Source organism: Protopterus annectens, chromosome 9.part0, assembly GCF_019279795.1.
Source record: "Protopterus annectens isolate FY-2018-M chromosome 9.part0, PAN1.0, whole genome shotgun sequence".
NCBI classification, from domain to species: Eukaryota; Metazoa; Chordata; order Ceratodontiformes; family Protopteridae; genus Protopterus; species Protopterus annectens.
In genome coordinates, this window is record NC_056743.1 from 1,091,742,388 (window position 1) to 1,091,765,245 (window position 22,858).

Sequence of the window (22,858 nt, forward strand, 5' to 3'; positions counted from 1 at the left end):
CAACTCCCCCCTCTGCCTTGAGGGGAGTCCATACCATGTGTGTCCTGGAAAGGCTTCTGGGACTTTCTGAACTATATTTTGCCACTCCTTTGATTCCTGGAGTAGGATTGTTGAGGAGTGGAAAAATGTACACCCACAGCAAACAGAATCTTTCCATCCTTTTCACACCTGGACAAAGTTTCCTTAACTTTGGGCCCAAACAATGGGGATCCATCAAAGGGAGCATTGACCAAAGAAGACTTGAATGGCTCCGCAAACTCGCACAGGCACATCCAAGCGTGTCATCAAATAGCAACACCTGAACCTGCTGACCTGCTCGCCCCTTCAAATGCATGCAAAATGAGCCTCATGGATGCATTAGAAATAGACTCCAGGGTAGATAACTGGGAAGCCACCTTTTCTTGTACCCCTCAGCCACTGCTCTTGCCAGGGTATCTGACAAATCCTTGACCAGATTCCTCTGAAGTCTAGTAAAGTGTGCCAAAAGTTCAAGGACCTGATGGAGAAGATCGATAATGCATAGACCCACTTCCCAAATCTGTCCATCACCCTGCACACTCTCTGTTAGGGGGATGTACAGTAGAACTTTCCTCTGCTAATTATTTCTTGGTGACAGCCGCTACTACCATGGTATCAACTACTAAGTCCTTTGTCCAATGTGGATGGTCCTCAGAAGCGGAAAGTATTTTGTCAGGTGTCCAGGGTACATGTTCTACAGAGTCGAGAGCCTTCCAAGCCCACTGGAGTGATCAATTTAACTAAGTCATCAGTGGGCAGGATCACCCAGGAGGTAGACAGGCAAGCACCAAAAGCCTGCAAGTAGATGGATTCTTCAGAGTAAGGGTCTTTTGGCTTCCAATCACCGCTCTTTCTTAGGATCTCAAGAATGTCTCTGAAGGAGACATTTTCTGGGAGTGACCATGGGGAACCTTCCCACTCATTGAAATCCGTATCCTCCATGACTGATTCTTTGGGAGAATCAAGGTGATTCCTTTTTACATGATCTCTTCTGATGTGGCTCTTTAGTGGGAGCATCTGAAGAGGACTCAGAAGAAGGTACATCTTTAGTAGGCAAGTCTTGCAACCTTGGAGTTTGCTGTCCAGGGATAGAGGTTGGTGGTAAAAACCAATAAACCTGGGGTCAAAGGGTGAGATTCCGGCAACACAGGAGCCACCTTGAGATGAAGCAGTGGCCGAGGCTCTTTCCATGGCTTGAAAGGTAGGACCCCCTGAGGAGGGATGGGAGCCTGGAACCGAGACAGGCAAACTCAGAACCAGGGTCGCACCCCATCCTGAGAGACCCACCTGACAAACTGGAACAGAGGATGGGTCCTCTATTGGCGCAGCCCAAAGAGGCAAAGCCAGCTCCATACAAAAATATGGAGCCAACTCAAAACCCTCAGGGGTGATGGCAAAGACATGGTCCCAGGGACCCATCGGTCCCGAAGGCACCAAAGGCATCAGAGCCATACCCAGCATTGAAGACAAACGGTTGTTAGTGCCAAAGTTACTGGAACCTGTGAAGTTGGAGTTGAGAGCTCTAAAGCCTGTGAAGAGGCCAGAGGAGGAGAATAAGAAGGGGTCATAGGAGAGAAGCCCTCTGAACAAAAAGGGAAAAGGGGCTGAGAATATGAGGAAAACCCACTGGCTGTCAGGATCTGATCCACCAACCTTACTATATCAACTACTGAGATACTTCTGGTGGAGCGAAATGACAATCCAGAAGGAGACTCAGGACTCTCTAGAAAGGGACTAGGGAGTTGTCCAAAGGAAGGGTCAATGGAGGGGGAAACAAGTGGTCCTGGGCTGAGTAGAAATATCAGTCTTTGGCACAGTCTGCGGGGTCATGGGAGATATCGGCGCCAACTTGGCAGCAGTGACAATCGGTGCCAGTGTCGGAACCATAGCCAAAGTAGAAGTGGTAGGAGTAGTAGTTTAAGTGGGTCATAGTCAGTGTTATGGCACTGGTAAGGATAATGGTGCCAAAGATTCAGTCCGTTCCAAAAGCTTCAGAACCTTAGATTTCGGTTCTGAAGAGGAACCTGCAAATGCATGCTAATGCTTTTTAACAGTTGGTGCCAAGGGAGATGTCAGCACCAAATGGGAAGTTTTGGAACCAGAGGTCAGAGATGACTGGTCATCCTTGGACAAGGCTTCTTCAAAAGGGGCTTTAAGAAGCCCTTTGAGAATAAGCTTATTCCTACATTCTACCAGGGCTCCATTACTGAAACCCTGGCAGATTATACAGTCAGTACTGAAGTGGGACGCACCCAAACAATAAACACAACAATCATGGCCATCCAAGTTTGGCATTCTCTTGCTGCAGTCTTTACATTGTTTGAAACCAGTAGTGGAGCTTTTGGATTTATTTGCCATCACCCTAAATATAAACTAGGAGAGGCAGAAAGAAAAGGAAAGAGAAGAAAAGCCAACGAACAGTCACACCACAAAGAAAAGCACTACCAGCAATGGTAGAAATATTGAGTGTACTTTACGATGTCAAAAGCCAACAATATCGAAGCTGATACTGTCGGCACCACAACATCGATAGCGCAGAACATCATGCAGGTAAAGGGAAATCTCCATAGGGGGAGATTTCCAGTTACCTCAATGTAGTGCTGTCTCGGAGTTGGAATATTTAAGTAGGGGGGTGTGAGGGTTGCAGGGGGGCTTACCCCCTGCCTACACTAGTTAGTTTATTTTTTAAACATTACTTGATGTATTACTACATCGATCACTAAAGGTCGACCTTTAGTGATTCGATGTAGTAAGATTTCGATAATGTGATACAGACACAAAAGATTACCCAACAGTAAAGGAGGGGGGTAACTACCAATGGTAATGGGAAAAGTAACAAACGCACTAACACTAAGGAGTAGACCAGAAAATGAAGGACTCTAAAGATTTTAGAGATTAATACCAGTAACCAAGGTACAGAAAAAAAGGACAAAAATATAAAGTTTTGCTTAGGTATGAGAGAGAAGTCAAATGAGGCATATTGCTGAAAGAGCGGCAAATGAGATCTGAGGTAATGTAGAGGCTGGCATTGTGGGTAAACTAGTAGCTCGAGAGATTTTTCTTTTTGGCTGACAAAAGCTATACATCAGCTGGATCGGTTCTGAGGATCGGAACCATAACCATACATCAACAGCAGATGAAGATTGACAACATCAGATGATTGTTTTCCATATTAAAATGTTAAGTCTATGGAAGCTGCTGGTTCAAAAGGGGACTGTGTAAGGGCTTGAAGCATTATTGCAATATCCCATGAATGAAAAGGCTCTCTTATGGAAGCTCTAATGAGAAAGATTCCTCTCACAAAAGCCTTGGAATCTTTCAAAAAGGCTATAGGTGTCTGTGTGACATCCCCACTCTGGGCCAGTAATCAAGGAGCCTGAATCCTCACCACTGACACTGGAGAGTGACGTTCACTTGGAATACAAATGGGTACACTCAGTATTTCCAAATGCAGACCTCTCTGCATCAAGCATAATTTCCCTTAACGGCAAACAGGAAAAACACAAAGTCCAGGGTCTGGATCTCTCTGTCTCCCTCCAGGTCCCCAATAAGAATCCCCCTGTAGGTTTAGGTTCTCAACCGAGTGTCCAAGCCAAGTCCTCCAGCAACCTCTCTGTGAAACCAGTCCTTCGTGTCTCTGCCACCAGTAGTTGACACACACACACTCTTTGAGATTTAATTTTGACACACACACACACACACACACACACACACACACACACACACACACACACACACACCTGGAAAAGGCTGGCACAGATTACCCGCTCTACCAACTTTGCTCAGACTATAAGGTAGTTTCACTGCCATCAGTCAGTTACTCTAAGGCTCTTAAAAGGGTAGGCAATTATACTGAGTGAAGTTAATATTAATACAAATAGTAATGCTGACCAAATAGCAAGGGTTCAGGAGAGGCCAGAGCTGTCATCAAATAAATATATGCAAATATTCTCAAAACTTAAATATTTTCTAAGAAGGACCAGCCATGATGAAAAGTTCAAATATATTTAAGAATAAATAATAAAAGCAGAACAACAACAAAAACAGATGAAAAAAGTAACATCGTGAAACAGCTATTTATTGTCGTATTCGGTATGTCGTCCTTGAACTAAGGCTAAAAGAATAGCCCTTCTATTGATACTTGCCTTTTTCATAAATAATAAAAGAACAAGAAAATACTAAATAACTTGCTTGTTCTTTGGCTTTTCCTGGTTAGGGGTCGCCACAGCGGAACACTGGTCCACTAATAATTGGTAGTTGGATTTTATGATGTCGAGTTGCCAGCCCGATGCCCAACCTTCAACGAAGGCACGCCCATTCAAAGCATGCCTTTCGAATGCACACTCGACCGTGGGGAGGACATGCAGACTCCACACAGAAGGCACTCCCAACCCAAGCCGAGAAATGAATGGGAGAACCTCTTGCTGTGAGGCATCAACGTTACCACTGCACCACCACGGAATACAAGAAAATACTAAATAACTATTTACAGAAAACACCAAAATGTCAGTCACAGCAGATATTAAAAATAACACCAATGAAAAGTTTCATGCAGTTATAGAAAAACAAATTTCTATTCTCACTATATTTTTCTGATTAGTCTAAAGTGAATTACTATTCTCTAGTTAAGTTACTTACTATCACAAAGCAAGATTATGTGGGTAAGGGTCTTTCTAGTCAGGTTTCCAAGAACAGACTGTCCCTGAGACTTCAGTCTCCTCTAATATAAAACATTATTTCTGTACAGAATGACATCACATACATCTGGTCATCTGACTTCTGGTTCCCATACTATCACAAACACTAAAAGCTGCCAGGATTTTAGCACCTATGTGTTAATGCACACACAAAAGCATTGCTGATATTTGCTGCTGCTCCTGGAAGTCATAAAACAATTTTAAACCTGTCTCCTTCCACAGTAGCAATTAGCTTCCTGCTAGAGATAATACAGAAGGCATCCTAATACTTGGTTTCCTAGACATTTTGTCCCTGGCTGCAAACAGAACTGTGAGATAACATCTTTATGCCTTAACCCATAAAGTAATTTAATTTCAAGAATATTTTGCAAAGTCAAGTGGATTAAGATTAACCTTTTCACTTCCAGTATATGTTTTTACAATGTATACATTTAAACCATTACAACAATGCACATACATTTCTTTTCCTTCCAGCAGGGTCCACTGTTGATACATTTTAATACAAACAAACCTCACAAATACATTTTTAGCAACAGCATCTGTACAAATCAGTTTGATATACAAATGACATACAATTACTTACAAACTTACATCTAGCTGTGCTGGCACATGTCACACATCCATTGCCCTACTTCTCTTGGCATGGCTGGCAATACCTCCTATCATCACAGTATGATTGTGGCCAATGTGAAACTTTTAAATAGCTGCTAACTGACAGGTGGAGAAACTGGAACCTTTGTGAAACAGCTCTGATAAAAAAATCTAACAAAGAAGAAAGATGGTTATAAAAATGGTCTAATGCCTTTTCTACATCCCATAAAGAAGACCTTTTCCATTTGCTTTGATATAAATTCCTGGTGTTAGATTTCTGTGAAGCTGTTGGGATGTGTACTACTTTGACTGAAAACCTGGTATCTCTGGATATTGTTAAAATATGCAGAACCAACTGGTCAGTTTCAAGGTCTTTGGATCCAGGAGAGGATACCCTGATGGATGGGACAGGAGAATTGGGCAGTGAGTCAGTATCCAGGAAGGACATAGGAAGTGAGGTCAAAGAAATAAACACCTGGAATGTCTGCTGTCTGAGATAGGCTGTCACTACTGCCACACATTTGATAAACATTGGGGGGTCATTGTGAGTCCAAAGGATAGTGCTCTGAAATGAGAATGAGTGGCTCCTAGCCTGAAATTGATTAATATCCTTAAATGCTCATTTATCTTTACCTAGTAATAAGCATATTGGAGATCTATTGAGCATATTCAGTCATCCTTCCAGAGTATGGGTAGAATGGACTGAACAATGACCATCTGGAATTTTACTTGCTTCATAAGCTAATTTAAATGGCTTGGGTTGATAACTGGTCTTAAGTCTCCTTTCTTTTTTGGAACTACAAAGATCCTGGAGTCATTACCAGATTTTTTTTGGTCTATCAGACCTGTTGGATGGCTCTTTTTTTCTGACAGCTTTTTGACTTCTGCAGTGGCAGATTCCATTTGATGAGCTGGTACTAGGGGAATACTTTTTATTTGTTGCGAAGGGGAAAGAAAAGGAATTGTGTATCCTCTGGTGATTATCTGCAACACCCATGAGTCCAAAATGATGGTATGTCAGGTCAGAAGGTGTAGAAATATGCAACCCCAGAGTGCGGCAGTTGGACAATCCTTCAAGAGAGCTGAAAAGATTTCTCTGAAAAGGATCCACAAAATCCTTGGTTCTGCAGGCTGCCTCTGCCCAGAGGGCAACTTCCATTAAAACCACTCCCCCTCCACAGAAGGGGTGTCCAAGGCACTGTCTTCATTAAAACCCTGTGATTTCCTGAAACAAATATTTTTCTCTACTCATTGTTTCCTGAAAAAGTTCATTTGAGGAGTTGAGAAGCAGCTTCCCATGGCAAGCAGGGTCTTACTGTCCTGCTCAATCCCGGTGGTCTCTTTAACATTAGGTCTAAACACAGTGTCATTATCAAAAGGGACATTAAGGAAAGATGTCTTAAAGCCTTCTGCAAAATCACACAACAGCTTCAAGGTACATGCTGCTCTAGCTGTTCCATCAGCTGGATTGGACAGTTGATGCATGGAAACACTGGAGAGTAAGTTTAAAGAAAACAGCTGGGACTCCACATTTTTGGATACTCTTTGCAAATTACCTGAGAGAGACAGAGAGAACTGGTAAGCTCCTTGGTCAGTTCTCTCTGAAAACATGTAACATGAGCCAAGTAGTTCAGTACTCTAAAGGAAAAGGTCACTGAAGCACAAGTCCCTTTTACAAAATTGTCCAAACACTTACATTCCCTATTAGGGGAATGGACAGAAGTACTTTCTTCAAAGAGTTCTTTCTTAGTGGTCACTGCCACGATAATAGCAGACTGCCCATGTTGGCAAGGAGGTGTAGACATTGAAGCAGAAAAAGAGCGAGACTTGGCTGGATCTGAGCAAGATGGAAGCACCCATTCTCTTGTGGCCAGAAACACCTGAAGGCCTGAAAAACCAAGCCAAGGGGGGTCTCTTGATGGGCAGAAACTGAGAGCTCCACCAAGGCTGACCAACCCCATTTCCACAGCAGCTTTTAGAGTTATGCTGTTGAGAGAAGATGTCCAGAAAGGAAAAGAAGGACCCAAGAGTTTTAGAGTTGAACAATTCCTTGGGGCTCCAGCTCAGACTTTTATCCAGATCCAACAAGGTCAGAATCGAAAGAGAGTGGGGTAAAGTAAGATATGAAGTGGTGAGTACTGCTGTTGCCAATCTAGGTGTTCAGAGATGTTCAGATCCATGGACTGGATTGTCATAGGAGTCATTAGTGGAAGGATCATGGGACCTGTTCTCAGACCATCCTAGTGAGATGAAGCCTAGAGAACCCCCATCTGCATCTGCATTCGAAGACTCTCCTCATCCTTTTGACATTGGCTTTGGTGATGTTGCTGTAAAAACAGACTGATCTAGATGAAGAGGCTAATGCAGAACACTTCAACTGACGCTTATCTTGCAAAATCAGTGTCTGTAATCAGGAGTAACAGGATCAGCAAGAAAAAGACTGGAAGTGAAGGAGATTAGACTAGACTTTGGATCCAATTATTTCACAATCTTTGGTGTTACAGCCCAGAGAACTGTAGGGACACGGGACCATTTTTCAGGAGTATTGCTTTCTCTAGTGTTTTTTTTCTCCTTCCTTCTCTTTTTCCTCCTGTTTTAACCTCTCTCCAACCTTGGAAGGAATAGGAGATTCAGCTGAATGAGATGAACCCAAATGATCAGGTAAAAGACCTTTTAGGACTAGCTTGTCCCTCCAACCCTGAAGAGCTTTGTGAGCAAAGGAAGCACAGGCCTCACAGTCAGCATACACAGAGGAAGGGAGGATCACCACATTTTGAACATTTCTTAAAGCTTCTGAAAGACATAATTTTATACTTCTCTTGAAAAATAACAGCAACAAACAGTAAAACACAATTCTAAATATTAGACCACTAAATAGAGAATGGAATCGACAAACTGTCAATTACAACCACATCAAAAAACAAGTGTATGTACACCATAACATTATGTCTGTGTTGTCCATTTTCATTCTTCCTCAACTAATGGGTTCAGATCCAATCCTCAGATTTAACTCGGCCATTGTACCAGTTTGTGGCCTCCAAAAACTCTCATGCTCCTTCCCTACCCAAAATGCACCAACCCCTAATATCTCTCAGATCTTGTTTGCTGCGTGACAGGAAAACTATTATGATATGCCATAACTGGAGCACAAGATAAAGGACAGTGGTGTCCTTAAAGCCTCTTGTTCCTCCAGAAGTCAGTCATTAAAGATGGTGGGGTTTGGTGGGTAGGGAGTTGAGGAAGAATGAAAATGGACAACACAGATGGAATGTTATGGTGAGCACATAACTTCTTTATCTGATGTTGTCAATTTTCATTCATTCCTCAACTAATGGGACAAAGTCCCCAACTACCTAAAATCCTGGGTGGACTTTAAGGAAGGATACGGTTGAGCCAAAGGCTGTCTTTCCCTCAAATTCAGATCTACTTTGTAATGAGTGGCAAAAGTATAAAGATTTGACCAAGTTGAAGCTGCACATTTATTGTCCATAGAAGCTCTAGACTGCAACACAGAAGAAGTTGCCACAGATCTGGTTGAGTGAGCCTTTAAAGGCTTTGGTAAAGGGAGATTCAATTTGTTACAGATAAATTAAATGAAATCTGTCAATCATCTTGCTAGAGTTACCTTTGTAACGGATTCGCCCAATTTAAGTGCAGAGAAAATAAATAATTGATCTGTCTTTCTCATCTTTTTTGTTCTGTGTAGGTAGAAATTAACTGTCTATGAACTTCCAACAAGTGCAGCACATATTCCCCTTTATTTGAAAATTTTGGAAAGAATACTGGCAAGTTAATGGATTGGTTGATGTTGTACTCTGACACCACCTTAGGAAGGCTGTAAGCCCTGGTTTGTAACATGACCCTATCATTATGAAAAATTAAATATGGAGGCTTAGAAGATAATGCTTGAAGTCCTGAAATTCTTCTAGCAGATGTAATTGCAACTTAAAAGATAGTTTTCCAGGTCAGGAATTTAAGATCACATTTAGGTGCCGGTTCAAAGGGGGAACTAATTAAGGCTTGCAATACCAAATCTCACTATGGCATGGGGTGTTTATAAGGGGGTCTTAGCAGAAGAGTACTATCACTCGTCTAGTTAGGATAAAACAGATGAACATCTGTGTTTTTTTTTTCTGTTCAAGCACCTTTATTATGTAGAAACACATCAGGATTGAAGATTAACAACTTTAACTTAGATAAACATTTATTTTATTTTATTTATTTTACATTTGTTAACCGGGCTAGTCTAACTGGATATATTTCCATTTTCAGTAGAGGCCCGGGGAGAAAAGCTCCACATAGAGATAAACAGTTTCATAATATAACACATTTAAATATCAATGGAGAAGGAGGTGGGAATATGCAAATATGCAGGAAGACATCACAGGCATTACTATTAACATGACATAATATGATTCATCATTCTCACTCACAAAATAAAAATTAAACTTATTTCACATTGTTTTATAGGAAGATTATATAAGGGAGAGTAGAAGAGAAAGAGGAAAATATACAGAATAAATAGAGAGAGTAGATTAGTAAAAAATATACTTTCAGTAAAAGAAAGGCATCTAAAGATGGAGAGGGAGAACTAGAGAGCTAGCACTTATAAAGTGAAGATAATAAAGCTAGTAGAAGAAAAGAAGGAAGAAGGAGAGGAAGGGGGAGGAGTAGAGGGGAATATAGGGAGATCTAGTCGGGGTTACAACAGGGACATAACCATTGATTTTTAAGGGAAGTTCTGAGTTTTGTTTGAACAGAATAGGATTTGGAATAGAAGTAAGTTCAGTAGGAAGTTGATTCCAGTGTTTACCAAGGGTGTTAGAGAAAAGGGAGTCACCAGCAAGGTTGTTTGATTTAGTTAAAGTTACAAGAAGTTTAGTGGAGGAACGAAGTGAGTTCAGGTTAGAGTAGGGGGCAAGAAGTTTGGAAAGTGCAGGAGTGTTATTAGGTAGATAGAGAGCTCTTTGGACAAAGGAAAGTTGGGAGAGAAGCAGCATATTTTCTAATTCTAGCCAGTGAAGTTGCTGAAGGTTCAGGCAGTGGTGAGTTCTAAATTGATTGCCAGTTACAAATCTAGCAATACTGTTATAAGTGTTAGCCAATTTTGAGAGATTGTTTTTCTTCAGATTAGTGTAAATTGGTGAGGCATAGAGAAGAGTTGAAATAAGGTGAGAGTAGGCAAGAGTAGCTTTGGCTGCCGGGGTTAGGAATGTTATAATTCTGTAGAGGGAGCCCAGTTTTCTGTTTACGGTTTTAATGGTATTATTGATGTGATAATCATAGGTAAGGTTGTTGTCGATCATGACTCCTAACAGTTTGGTAGTGGAGTCATCTGATATGAGGGTGCCATTAATAGATGAGATGGAGAAATCTAAAGTGGGGGACCTAGCAGTAGGTTTAAAGAGGAGGAGTTTTGTTTTTAGCATTTAAGAGTAGGCAGCGTTTAGGAACCATGCTTCTACTGTGTGGAATACATTTTGAGTAATAGTTTGAAGTTCTGGAATGTTTGTAGCTGAGCAAATAAGAGTGGAGTCATCAGCATATTGTATGCATGTAGCTTGTCCAATAGCTCCTTGAAGGTCGTATATAAAAACGGAGAAAAGGAGAGGCCCAAGAATAGAGCCTTGTGGGACACCGAGAGAAATTGGAAGGAGAGAGGAGAGTTTGTTTTCCCAGAGTACTGCCTGTTTCCTGTTAGTGAGATAGGAAGTAAACCAAAGGATAGCATTAGGTTCTAAAGCAAGAGATTCTAGGATTTTTATGAGAAGGGGGTGGTTGACCATGTCAAAGGCTTTGGACAGGTCAATAAAGAGTGCAGAGGAAAGAATGTTATTATTACGGTTTGTGTTTATAAAGTCAGTAAAGGAAAGAAGAGCAGTGGTAGTACTGTGGAATGGCCTGAAGCCGTGTTGACAGGGAGTTAGAATGTTATTTTTAGTTAAGTAGTTCATTAGTTGGTAGTGAACACATTTTTCCATGATTTTTGCTAGGGGAGATAAGAGTGCTATAGGCCTGTAATTAGAGTATTCATTGGAGTTACCTCCTTTGTGTAGGGGTATAATGTGTGAGATCTTCCAGATGTCAGGTATGGAACCTTCATTAATAGTTCTATTGATAAGGATGGATATGGGATAGGCTATAACCTTAGCTGCTTTTTGGAGGTATTCAGATGGAAGTTGATCAGCTGATGGGGTACAAGGTTTAAGTTTTTGGATGCATTTTTGGATGAAGGTGGTAGAGATAGGTTGTAAAGTGAAAGTAGGTTTCATAGAATCTGCTTGAGCCGGGATGCTAGAATTGTCAAAGGAAAGCTGAGAGGCCAGAGAATTGATAGTATTAGTGAAGAAGGAATTGAAAGCATTGGCAGTTTCATGGGAAGAATTTTTTTCGGATCCAGAGGGAGAGGGGGTGGTAGTTTGTCCGGGGTGAAGAAGTCTATTCAAGGTTGCCCAGAATTTTTGGGGATTGTTATGATTAACTTGTTGGAGGTTACTATAGTAGTTTTTTTTTGTCTGAGATAATAGCTTTTTTAGTACTATTTCTTAAGTGTCTGAAGGTCTGTTGATCAGAGGGAGATTTACTAGTTCTCCATTTTATCCAGGATTTGTTTCTAAGTAACATTTTTTGCCTTGTTTCCTTAGATAACCAGGGGGCGGATTTAGTTTTGACTCTGATAGTTCTTTTTGGTGCATGATTATCTAGGATGGATAGGAATGTGGTGTTAAAATATTGAACTGCTTCTTCTAGAGGAAGAATTTGTAGAAGTATCCAGTTACAGGCATTTAGTTAATTGTTAAATAGGATGGGGTTAAACTTTTTAGTACTACGAGAGGTTCGGATGGAAGGGACATTAGTAGCAATATTCTTCTTTCTTATGATATAGGTTAAGTAGTGGTCGCTAATGTCATCTGGCAAAGTGCCGGTTTGCTATTGTAGCTGTGGTTTATTAACAAGAATCCAATCTAGTATACTTTCTTTATTGTTAGGTTTATTAATTCTAGTGGAGGAATTTATAGTCTGTGTAAAGCCATGGAGATTAATATGAGAGACTGGGTTATCAGTATTAACTGATGACCAGTCGAGGTTAAAGTCTCCAAGTATTACAGTTTCTTGTGGGAGGGTGGATGATGCCCAGCTAAGGAGATTTTCTATATTTATGGAGTTATTTCCAGGAGGTGGATAAGTACCGATAATATATATGGCTTTATTTGGGTTCAGCTGTAACTTTGATATAAGGAGTTCAGTTTTGGTGTTATCTGGGGGTGCATAAGGTGCTAAGGATAGATTAAGATCAGTCTTAAATATGAGTGCAACTCCCCCTCCTTTGCAAGTATTGTGGTCTTGTCTTATAATGTTATAGCCTGGTGGGATGATTTCTGTATTTCTGGTGAGGGGTTTTAACCAGGTTTCAGTTAAACATAGGATGTCGAAAGAGTAATAATCAAGAAGCGAGTGGAGATGGGTGACTTTGTTGTTAACACTTCTGATATTAAGGTGTCCTATGAGTAAGGAGTGAGCATTTAAGGTTGGTAAATGAAGGGAAGAATTTGAGATAATAGGTGTATCTTCAGAGGCAATAGTAGAGGGTCCTGGGTTAGGATGTATATCGCCATCTTCCAGGGTAGAGGGGTTGTAGTTTAAGTGTGGCTTACAGGTAATCATCATTAAATATTTTAGTTTTTTTAGCATGAGATTATTAGATTTAATATGGGATAGTCTGTGATATTTGGCTAAGAGGTAGGAAGAGGTAGAGGTAATGTTTGAATGTGTGAACTTTGGGGAAGTTAAATTAGAGGCAGTTTGTTTGGAAGAGGTATTGAGGTCGTATTTATAATTTAATTCATAGGAGGTTAGGAGATAGGGTAGTGTGAGTGCCAGGGTAAAAATGAACATGGGAAATAGCTTGGCAGGTTTCTGTTTTATTATAGGGGCCAAGGAAGATGTTTTGTTGGTTTTAAAAGACATGGTGAGTAGTGGAGAAAAGGAACAGTCAGAGTGAAGGTAGGGTTAAGATTAGAGTATAAGTTTGAAGGAGTTGATGGGAAGAGCAACAGTATTAGCTTAGGAATAGGAGGAAGGGGGGGGATGATAAGCAAGTGGAATGATAGTACTTAATGGGAGGGGATGTACAATTAAGGTCGGTGTTATGGATAGGTGGGATTACTAAGGGGGAGTGGTAAGTGAGCATGTGAGCAAGTGAGCAACATGCAAACAAACTTGTTATCACACTCATACATGATGCTCACTCTCTGGCTGCACTCTCAAAAAGGCACTGAAGCTAGCACGTGCTTGCTATTTATATGCACGTGCTATCCTTGGAATCGCTGCTTACAGGTACAACACACACACACACTATTCTGCATCCTCCCTCTTTGAGAAATGAGTCATGCATTACTGACGACATTAATTGACATGCAATTGATACAAAATAATTCTATGACATGCAGTTATACAGAACTAAATACATATAGACAATTATGTCCAGGTTGCCGTGTACTTCACATTAGGTCTGGAAATAAGACTAAATCATGTGACATAGAAATTTGAACTAGGTCTAGCAACTGAGATCGCCTCTGCTGAATGTTTGGTTTTGGGGAAAGTAGGAACATCATCAGGAATGGCAGTAGAAGTTAAGACATGTTCTGCAACAGGAACATTGTCTGGAATGCTCTGAGATCTAGAGTCTGTATCACAGGAAAAATCCTGCGATATTGATTCTGATGCAGGAAGAAGATGTCTGAAATTTCTCCTGTATTCCACACTTTCAGATTCCATGAAGTAGGATCTCAGCTCAGCACATATACCCATTACTTGACAAAGCCGATCAAAACCCTTCACCGTTTGTATCCTCACTGTCTCCTTCTTTCAATGGACGAAGAAATCTGCTTAATTTGTCATAGATGGACTTCTGAAAAGAACACTTTCTGAATAGTTGGGCTATTTTGCTTTTCTTAGCTTTAGGCCTCAACAAACTGGAACTGATAGGCAAGGTTGTTTTGGTTTGCCTAGATAGCAGTCTCTGAGCAGGTGAGCCAAGTATATCGTCACAGGGTATGTTTCTGAGACTGAGTAAATTCAAAAAGGCATCAGTATTATCACACTGACTTCTCTAGTAGTTGCTTTGCACTCTGTACTGCACATTCAGCTAGTCCATTTGACTGTGCGTATTCTGGACTACTAGTAACATGTACAAAGACCCACTCTTTTGCAAATTTCTGAAACACCGGACTGGTAAATTGGGTACCATTGTCAGAAATAACTTTGTGTGGACTACCATGGACTGAAAAATGATGTTTCAACTTGGTGATAAACAGCAGTAGATGTTAGGTTAGGTAGTAAATTGATTTCAAACCACTTTAAATAAGAGTCGACCAACACTAAGTAATGCTGATTATTCCACTCAAATATATCAGTGACTACTGTTGACCAAGGTAGTTCAGGAACTTCACTTAGCTGAAATGGTTCTTTTTGCACATGCAGTTTAGTACTACTGCATACTGAACAAGAAGAAAGTATGTTATCAATATTTTTTGCTAGAGAAGGCCAAAATACCAGTCCTCTTGCCCTTCTTTTGGTAGATTCCGAACCTGGGTAACCACAATGCAAAATCTGGATATATTCATATTGTAAGGAAGCAGGAACAATTTTAGGACCTTTGAAAATAAATAAGTTTGCACTTCAAGGGGTACAGTAGATTGCTTTGATGGCCATCCAACATTAATGAAGTAGTTGAGCTTTTGCAAAACTGGATCAGTCTTTCTATGATCTCTCAGCTCATCAAGTCTCGTGGTAGAAAAATCACGCACTTCCATGACATCAAAGTCAACATGTTCTGCATTAAGCTGTTCTGCTGTATTTCTGGGTGATCTGGATAAGGTATCAGCCAGATAATGAAGTCTGCGTTTTGTATAAACCATTTTGTACTTTTGCAATTTGAGCATCATTCTTTGTAATCTCGCTAGACTTCCGCGGTGGTGCAGTGGTAGCATTGTTGCCTCACAGCAAGTGGTTCTCCCGTTCGATTCTCAGCTGGAGTGCGGGGAGCGCCTTCTGTGCGGAGTCTGCATGCCCTCCCCGCGGTTGGCTGGGTGTTCGAAAGACATGCGTAAATGGGTGTGCCTTCGTTGAAGGTTGAACATCGAGCTGGCACCTCGGTGTTCGTAAAAATCTACTGCCAATCATTAGCAGACCGGAGTTCCGCTGTAGCGACCCCTAACCGGGAAAAGCCGAAAGACAACAACAACAACATTCTTTGTAATCTCGCTGGCGATGAATGCATAGGCTTCTTTAAAATAGTGACTAGAGGTTGGTGATCAGTTTCAATCTGAATAGCACAACCATTAATTAATTTATTTATTTCAGTTTGATGGCCGAGGAAGTCCACTGGGCCTAAAAAGAGCCCATTTTCAGTGGAGGCCTGAGAAGAAAAACGCCAGTAACAATGAAAAACATATTAGCATACAAAGCAAAGAAGGCATACAGCTTTATGCAGCATTTTACAGTAAAAAAAAAAATCTGCATTCTACAATAATAATAAAATCTAGGAAGTGTACAGTCTAATGATCATTAACAGTGACATTAAAATTTAAAATTTACATAAATATATATGAAACTTTGAGTTTGCAAACACTATTGCCAAAAGTTATTTCTTAATTTCAGCATACTGCATTTCAGTTTGGGTAATGGTTCTAGATGCAGAAACTACTGGTCTGCCTTCTTGAAGAATAACTGTGCAAAGACCAAATTTTGAAGCATCACAGGAAAGAGTTACTGGTTTATTGACATCATAGTATCTTAATGTAGGTGGGGTGGCAATTTTCTGCTTAAGGTCTTCAAATGCTCTGTGGTGCTATTCCAGCTAAGACCGTGTAACATTTTTGCGTGTCAGCTCTCTCAAAGGCACTGCCAGCTCACTGAAGTCTGGTATAAATTTGCCTAAATAGTTGACCATACCAAGAAAACGTTGCAGAGCCTGAACATTATCCGGTGCTGGCATCTCTAGAATGCCTGCTTGCTTGGGCGGATCTGGTTACAAGCCAGTGTTAGTAGATAAATGACCTACATATGTAACTTCTGGTAGTCTGAATTTGCATTTCAGAGGACTGAGCTTCAAGTTCACTTCACATGCTCTGTCTAGAACTTTCTTAAGGTTTCTGTCATGCTGTGCTTCACCACTGCCTCCAACCAATAAATCATCTACTATTATGGCACAAGGATAACCTGAAAAAAATTTGCTCCATTGCATGCTGAAAAACTTCACTTGCAGAATTTATTGCAAATGGCATCCTGAGGAATCTATATCTTCCAAATGGGATACTGAAAGCAGTCAGTAGTGAAGATTTGTGATCAAGCATCACTTGCCAAAATGAACTTTTTGAATCCAAGACAGAAAAAGCAGTGGCATTTAGTATTAGGGCTGTGACTTCCTCGACTGTACACATACAATGATTCAGTCTTTTTATTGCTTTGTTCAAATCTCTTGGGTCAATGCATATTCTGATTTTGTCCGAACCTTTTTTGTGGGCTGCTACCATAGACAACACCCATTCAGTAGGTTCTGTAACTGGACAATTTCACCTTGTGGCACCATTTTATCCAACTGAGCTTTGACTTTTGACTATTTTGCATAGCTTATCAGAATTTTTCTTACTGGTCTGACCACTGGACTGATCTCTGGGTCGAACTTCATAGAATACACAACTGGAACTTTGCCTAACTTGTCATCGAAAACATCAGCATAATCTCAGAAAACAGCTTCAGTAAAATTTGAACTGAGATGTGCTTATGTGATGAACTTCTTTGGTAAAGGAAAGCAGATTCATTCTCAAAAAGCCTCTGAGACCCAATAATGATTGCACAGGTCTTAAGACTACACAGAATAATAAGCTGTAGCAGTCTCTAGCCAAATAACATGAAAGCACTACTGAGCCTTCAGTTTATATTTCTTCACCTCCATAAACAACAGGTTTTGCAAAACTGGCCACATTAAGTTGCTCACTAGCTCTCACCTTAGCAAATGTGTCTGCTGACATAACATTGCTCTTTGAACAAGTGTCTACTTTGCGCTAGGTGGATTTACCATTGATTTGGACAGTACAAAACACTTCATTCTTTGCCAACAGATTTAGTGCATCAACCTTTTCACCAATTACTGATACACAATCTGCGTAGAAAGTAGAGTTGCAGCTCTCTATATGATCAACTTGCTTTTTAAGTGACTCTTTTTTTATAACTGTGTGAGGTTTACTTGATTTGCAAAATGTTTGAAAATGGTTCCATTTTTACACTTGTAGCATTGCTGACCAAATGCTAAGAACTTGTCTCTTTTAGACTAATGATTGGCACAACTGCAACAGTTAACAATAAAGCTTGACTTGGGTTTTACTGACTCGCCCTTGTACTGCACTGAGCATGAAATTTTCACTAAATCAGTCTTATAACTTGCTGAAAAACTACGGGTTTTACCTGCCACACCCACCAGGGTTATAGCTGCCGTGTGCTTAGGCCTCCTTCTGCTAATCACGTGTTGCATGCTGTCTACATTTGCTCTGCAGCCTGTTGAAACCATACTATTATCACTGGCAAGCATACTTGTGTGCCTTTCTGTAACTTCATGGATTTGAAAAATCTCTATAGCTTTGCTCAGCATTAAATCATGGTCACAAAGCAAAATCTTTCTCAATGCAGCGCTATTAATACCACATACAAGCCTGTCCTTTTATTAAATCATCTTTTAAATCACCAAACCTACGTATTTTAGCTTTGTTTCTCAGGTCAGTAATATAAGCTGCAAAAGTTTATCTTGATTTTTGATCTCTTGTGCAAAACAAATGCCTCTCTAATGTAACATTTGTCTGGAGGTTGCAGAATTCCCTGAATTTGCATTTTGAACACTCAGGGTCTTCCCTTGATTCAGCCTGTATAATATGACAGTTTTCCCCTTCTCCTTTATATACTGTTGGTGCATACACAAATGAATGCTCTCTTTTAGTGGCCTCTGACCCAGCTAAGTTTAGCAAAATGAATTTCCTGGTGCATGCATCTTTGAAAGAAAAAGCTGCTTGTACAAAAATGTTGTACTCTTGCTCAAATATTCTCCAATTCTGTGCAATACTTTGATCAAATACAAGTGGTGATGGTTTTCAAAATCCACCTGCCATGCCAACAAATTATAGTAAAATACAATGCAACCCAAGTCCACTTCTAATTATATGAACATGCACACATATACATAATTCAGAAATTTATGCCAGTACTTGTAATTATGCCCAATAGCACAACAAGCCTCTGAATAACTGAACGTTGTGAAATAAGTCTCCTAGGCACAAGAATACTCTTGAAATGACTGAACTCTAAGAAATCACCTCTTATCAGTGTAAGAAACATTTCAAACTGATTGCACTGTGAGAATAAACTGGGCAGAAGAAGCTCAGAGTAAAAAACATTTCGAAGTAACTTGCACTTTGGGAATAAACAGTACACAGCACACTGAAACTTTCCCAAAATGGCTGTACTTTGCTAAATAACTGTACAGAGCAAGAAACACTCTGTAATGGCAGTACTCAGTGAACAGACACACCCAACACAATACATTTTTCAAAATGGCTATATTTTGACTGCACTTCACAAAATAGTTGCACTTTGCACACAATAAACTCTTTAGAATAAATGCACAGTAATAAACACACACTGTAAGCATTTTTACACTCTTTGAGATACTTATAATAACTCTAGTTATGCCCTGAAAAGCTTCAATAAATGCAAAACTTTTAGTTATGTACTTACCATAACTTTGGATGTATGGGATCCATCTCGCCTACATTCACAACATATGGGTTCGGAGCCGATCCATCGGCTCCGACTCGGCAACTAATACACTAGCACGAAGTCTCTCATTGGCTGGGCTACTCCCTATCCCAGGATGCACTACACCTGCTTCCCCAGATCTTGTTTGTTCGCTTTCATACACCCATGCAAACACAGAAAAACTAGTAGTCACTATAACCAACTAAAGTTCTTCAAGAAAGATCTCCAAGAAAAAAAAAGAGACTACAGCTCCTCTAAATCCGAATGGAAGGGGGAAGGAGGGTGGGTACTTATGAATGTAGGTGAGATGGATCCCATACATCCGAAGTTATGGTAAGTACATAACTAAAAGATGTAATGGGATCCTATCTCGCCTACATTCACAACATATGGGACAGCGTCCCTAGCACCTACATCCCGGGTGGCTCATTGGAACACACTCCTGAGAACTGTGGAACCAAAGGAAGCTCTGCCTCGAGAAACCACATCCAATTTGTAATGAGAAATGAAAGTGCGGAGAAGTCCAGGTTGCCCCAGCACAAATATCATCTATTGATAACTTGGTGTGGGAAGCTACGGAAGTAGCCATTGCCCTGGTAGAATGAGCCTTGACTGAAAAGGGAAGGTCTTTGTTAGCCTGTGAATAAATAAAAATGATACAATCTTTAATCCATTTAGATATGGAGGTTTATGATACTGGTTGACCCAATTTGTTCACTGCAAAGGAAACAAACAATTGATTTGATTTCGTTTGAGCGGTTCTATTCAAATAAAAACGCAGTTGTCTATGTACATCCAATTGATGCAAAGTATATTCTGCGTTATTAGAGAATTCTGGGAAAAAGACAGGGAGTTCTATAGTTTGTTGCATACAGAAAGAGGAGGCCACTTTTGGTATAAATGCAGGGTTTAATTTCAATGAAACTCTATGCTTGTGAAAAATCAAATAGGGAGGATCAGAACAAAGAGCTTGAAGTTCTGAAACCGCCTAGCAGATGTTATGGCTACTAAAAGGCCGTTTTCCAAGACAGAAATTTTAAATCACAAGTAGCAGCTGGTTCGAAAGGACGGGCAGTTAGGGCAGCAAGAACCATATTCAAATCCCAAGGGGACAGGATGAGATAAAGGAGGCCTAAGGAGCCAAGCCCCTTTAAGGAAAGCCTTACAAAGTTTGTGAGACATCAATGAAGGTTCAAATGAAGCATGAAAATTAGAGATCGCCGCTAACTGAACCTTAATGGTAGAAACTGAAGAGCCCGACTGAAAAGGGAGGCCAGAAAATTCAGAACCTCCGATACTGGTGCAGTGAGAGGATCTATACCCGTTCTTGAGCCCAGAAAGCAAACCTTTTCCATTTACTGGAATAAAGTTTGATGGTGGAAGGTTTATGAGAAGAAGACAGTATGTGGACCACGTCCGGCGAAAGAGCATTGTCTCGGACTAAGGATGGAAGTGGAGTAACCATGCTGCCAACTTCAGGGACCTGAGAGACGGATGAAGCCGTCCTGACTGATGAGTCAACAGGTCTGGCACGGGATCCAGAAACCATGGACCTTCTATCGCATGCCTCTGTAGGAAAGGAAACCAAACTTGACGAGGCCAGTGCGGAGCAATCAAAATCATCTCGCTCTCCATGTAAATGGCCTTCTGTATCACCCTCGGTAGGAGGGGAACGGAGGAAGGCATAGAAGACCGGGGCCAAATGTGAGTCAGAGCGTCCCTGGGAATCTGTCCCTGAGAAGGAAACAGTGTGAAGAACTCTCTGCATTTCGCATTGTGAGGGCTGGCAAACAGGTTGCAGCAAGGAAGACCCCATCTGTCGAAGATTTTCGCTGCTATACTCTGGTTGAGGGACCACTCGTGGGGTAAAAGAATGGTCCTGCTTAATCTGTCCGCAATCACATTGGACTTCCCCGGTATGTGCGTTGCCATTAGAAAGCGGTTGGTAGCTACCAGTGCCAAAGTCTCATGGCTTCTCTGCATAGTGGGTAAGACCTGGTTCCACCTTGCTTGTTTATGTACCATACCACCGACATGTTGTCGGATAGGATAGTAATCGGGCCCTGTGGGAGAGCGTGATGGAGAGCTTGGAGTACCAATAGTACCGCTCTCATCTCCAGGACATTGATATGCAAATGCGTTTCCTGGATCTGCCATGTGCCTTGGACCGACCTGTCCAGGTAATGACCCCCCCCACCCTACCTGGGAGGCGTCCATAGTCACAGTGGCAACGGGACATTGAGGTATAAAGGGTCGCCCCTGGTCGAGATTTGATTGGAGAAGCCACCAATGCAGATCTCGACGGCAACTTTCCGTGATTATGATTAAGTGGTTCAAGGGAAGTTCCTGATAAGACCATTGAACCGACAGTAGCCATTGTAAAATTCGCATGTGAAGTCTGGCCAAGGGAACTAAAAGTATGGTCGACGCCATCGAGCCCAACAGTTGTAGGATCCGATGGGCGGGGCTCTTTGTAGGGGAGACAGGATTTGACTTGATCTTGTAAGACCTGAATTCTTGCTGCCGGTAAAAGGCGCATTCTTTTGTGTCTAAGTCTGCGCCTATGAAAGTAATACGCTGAGATGGCTGTAGTACAGATTTTTGCAAATTGAACGTGATCCCCAAGAAACTGCCCAAGGTGAACGTGGCTCTGAGCTTGGAGTAGTAGATGCTCGGAGGTGGCAGTAAGGAGCCAGTCGTCTAGATAAGGAAACACCTGGAATCCCAGACTTCTCAGGTGAGCAGTTACCACTGCCAGACACTTGGTGAACACCCTGGGGGCTGTGGTGAGACCAAAGGGCAGTGCTTGGAATTGGAAATGACTGACTCAGGCGAAGCGTAAATGTCTCCTGGACTCTTGAGCTATGGGAATGTGATAGTAAGCGTCCTGGAGATCTATGGAGCACATCCATGCATCTTTTTCCAGCAAAGGAAGAATAGATTGAAGAGTGACCATTGAATTTGGACTTCTTCTGAAACGATTCAATGAACTGAGGTCCAAAATGGGCCTGAAGTCCCCTGTCTTTTGGTACCAAAAATAATTTTGAGTAAGTTCCTGATCCGATCTGGTCGATGGGGACAGGCTGGATGGCTCTTTTTCTAGCAGCTTTGAAACCTCTAATTCTGCCTGATCCCGCTGACTGGGTGGTACGTCCGGGATTTCCCTTAAAGAAGGGTGGGGTTTGTTGAATGGGTTGATATATCCTCCGGTAATACGCGAAGCACCCACTGATCGCTTGTTATGGATTCCCAAGCTTGTGGGTGCGCATAAGCGACCCCGACTGGCTCGGAGTTGCACAGTCGGGCAACAACTCAGGAACGCTGGTTGTATGAAGAACCACGAAAGGAATCGCGGTCTCCAGAGTTACGGGGGCCTCTGCCACCTCTGGGGCGGCGTCTTCCAAAATCCCCCCCCTGCCTCTGGAGGGGGAATCACTGGGTGGAGTAGGGAAAGACTTCTGGGATTTTTTAACCACATTTTCCCTCGTCTCCCAGCCTTGGGGTAAGGCCTAGAAGGAGCAGAAAATCGGGCCCCAACGGCAGTCAAAGTCTTGCCCTCCTGCTCGCACCGAGTTAGTGTGTCCTTCACCTTGGGTCCAAACAAAGATGACCCATCAAAGGCGTCGAAGGAAGACTTGAAGGCCTCAAAGAACACAAGCGTGACCAGGCTTGTCTCCTGAGGGCAACGCCTGTTCCGCTGCTCTACGCCCTTCGCTGCATATGAAATGAGCCTCATGGACGAG

At 41.6% G+C, this 22,858-nt stretch overlaps 1 protein-coding gene across 3 annotated transcripts in view; it reads right to left on the reverse strand.

Annotated features, from left to right (window-relative positions):
* The window catches only part of CALCOCO1 (calcium binding and coiled-coil domain 1), a 1,510,704-nt gene that overhangs the window by 1,284,081 nt on the left and 203,765 nt on the right, over positions 1-22,858 (reverse strand). The window lies entirely within an intron of this gene.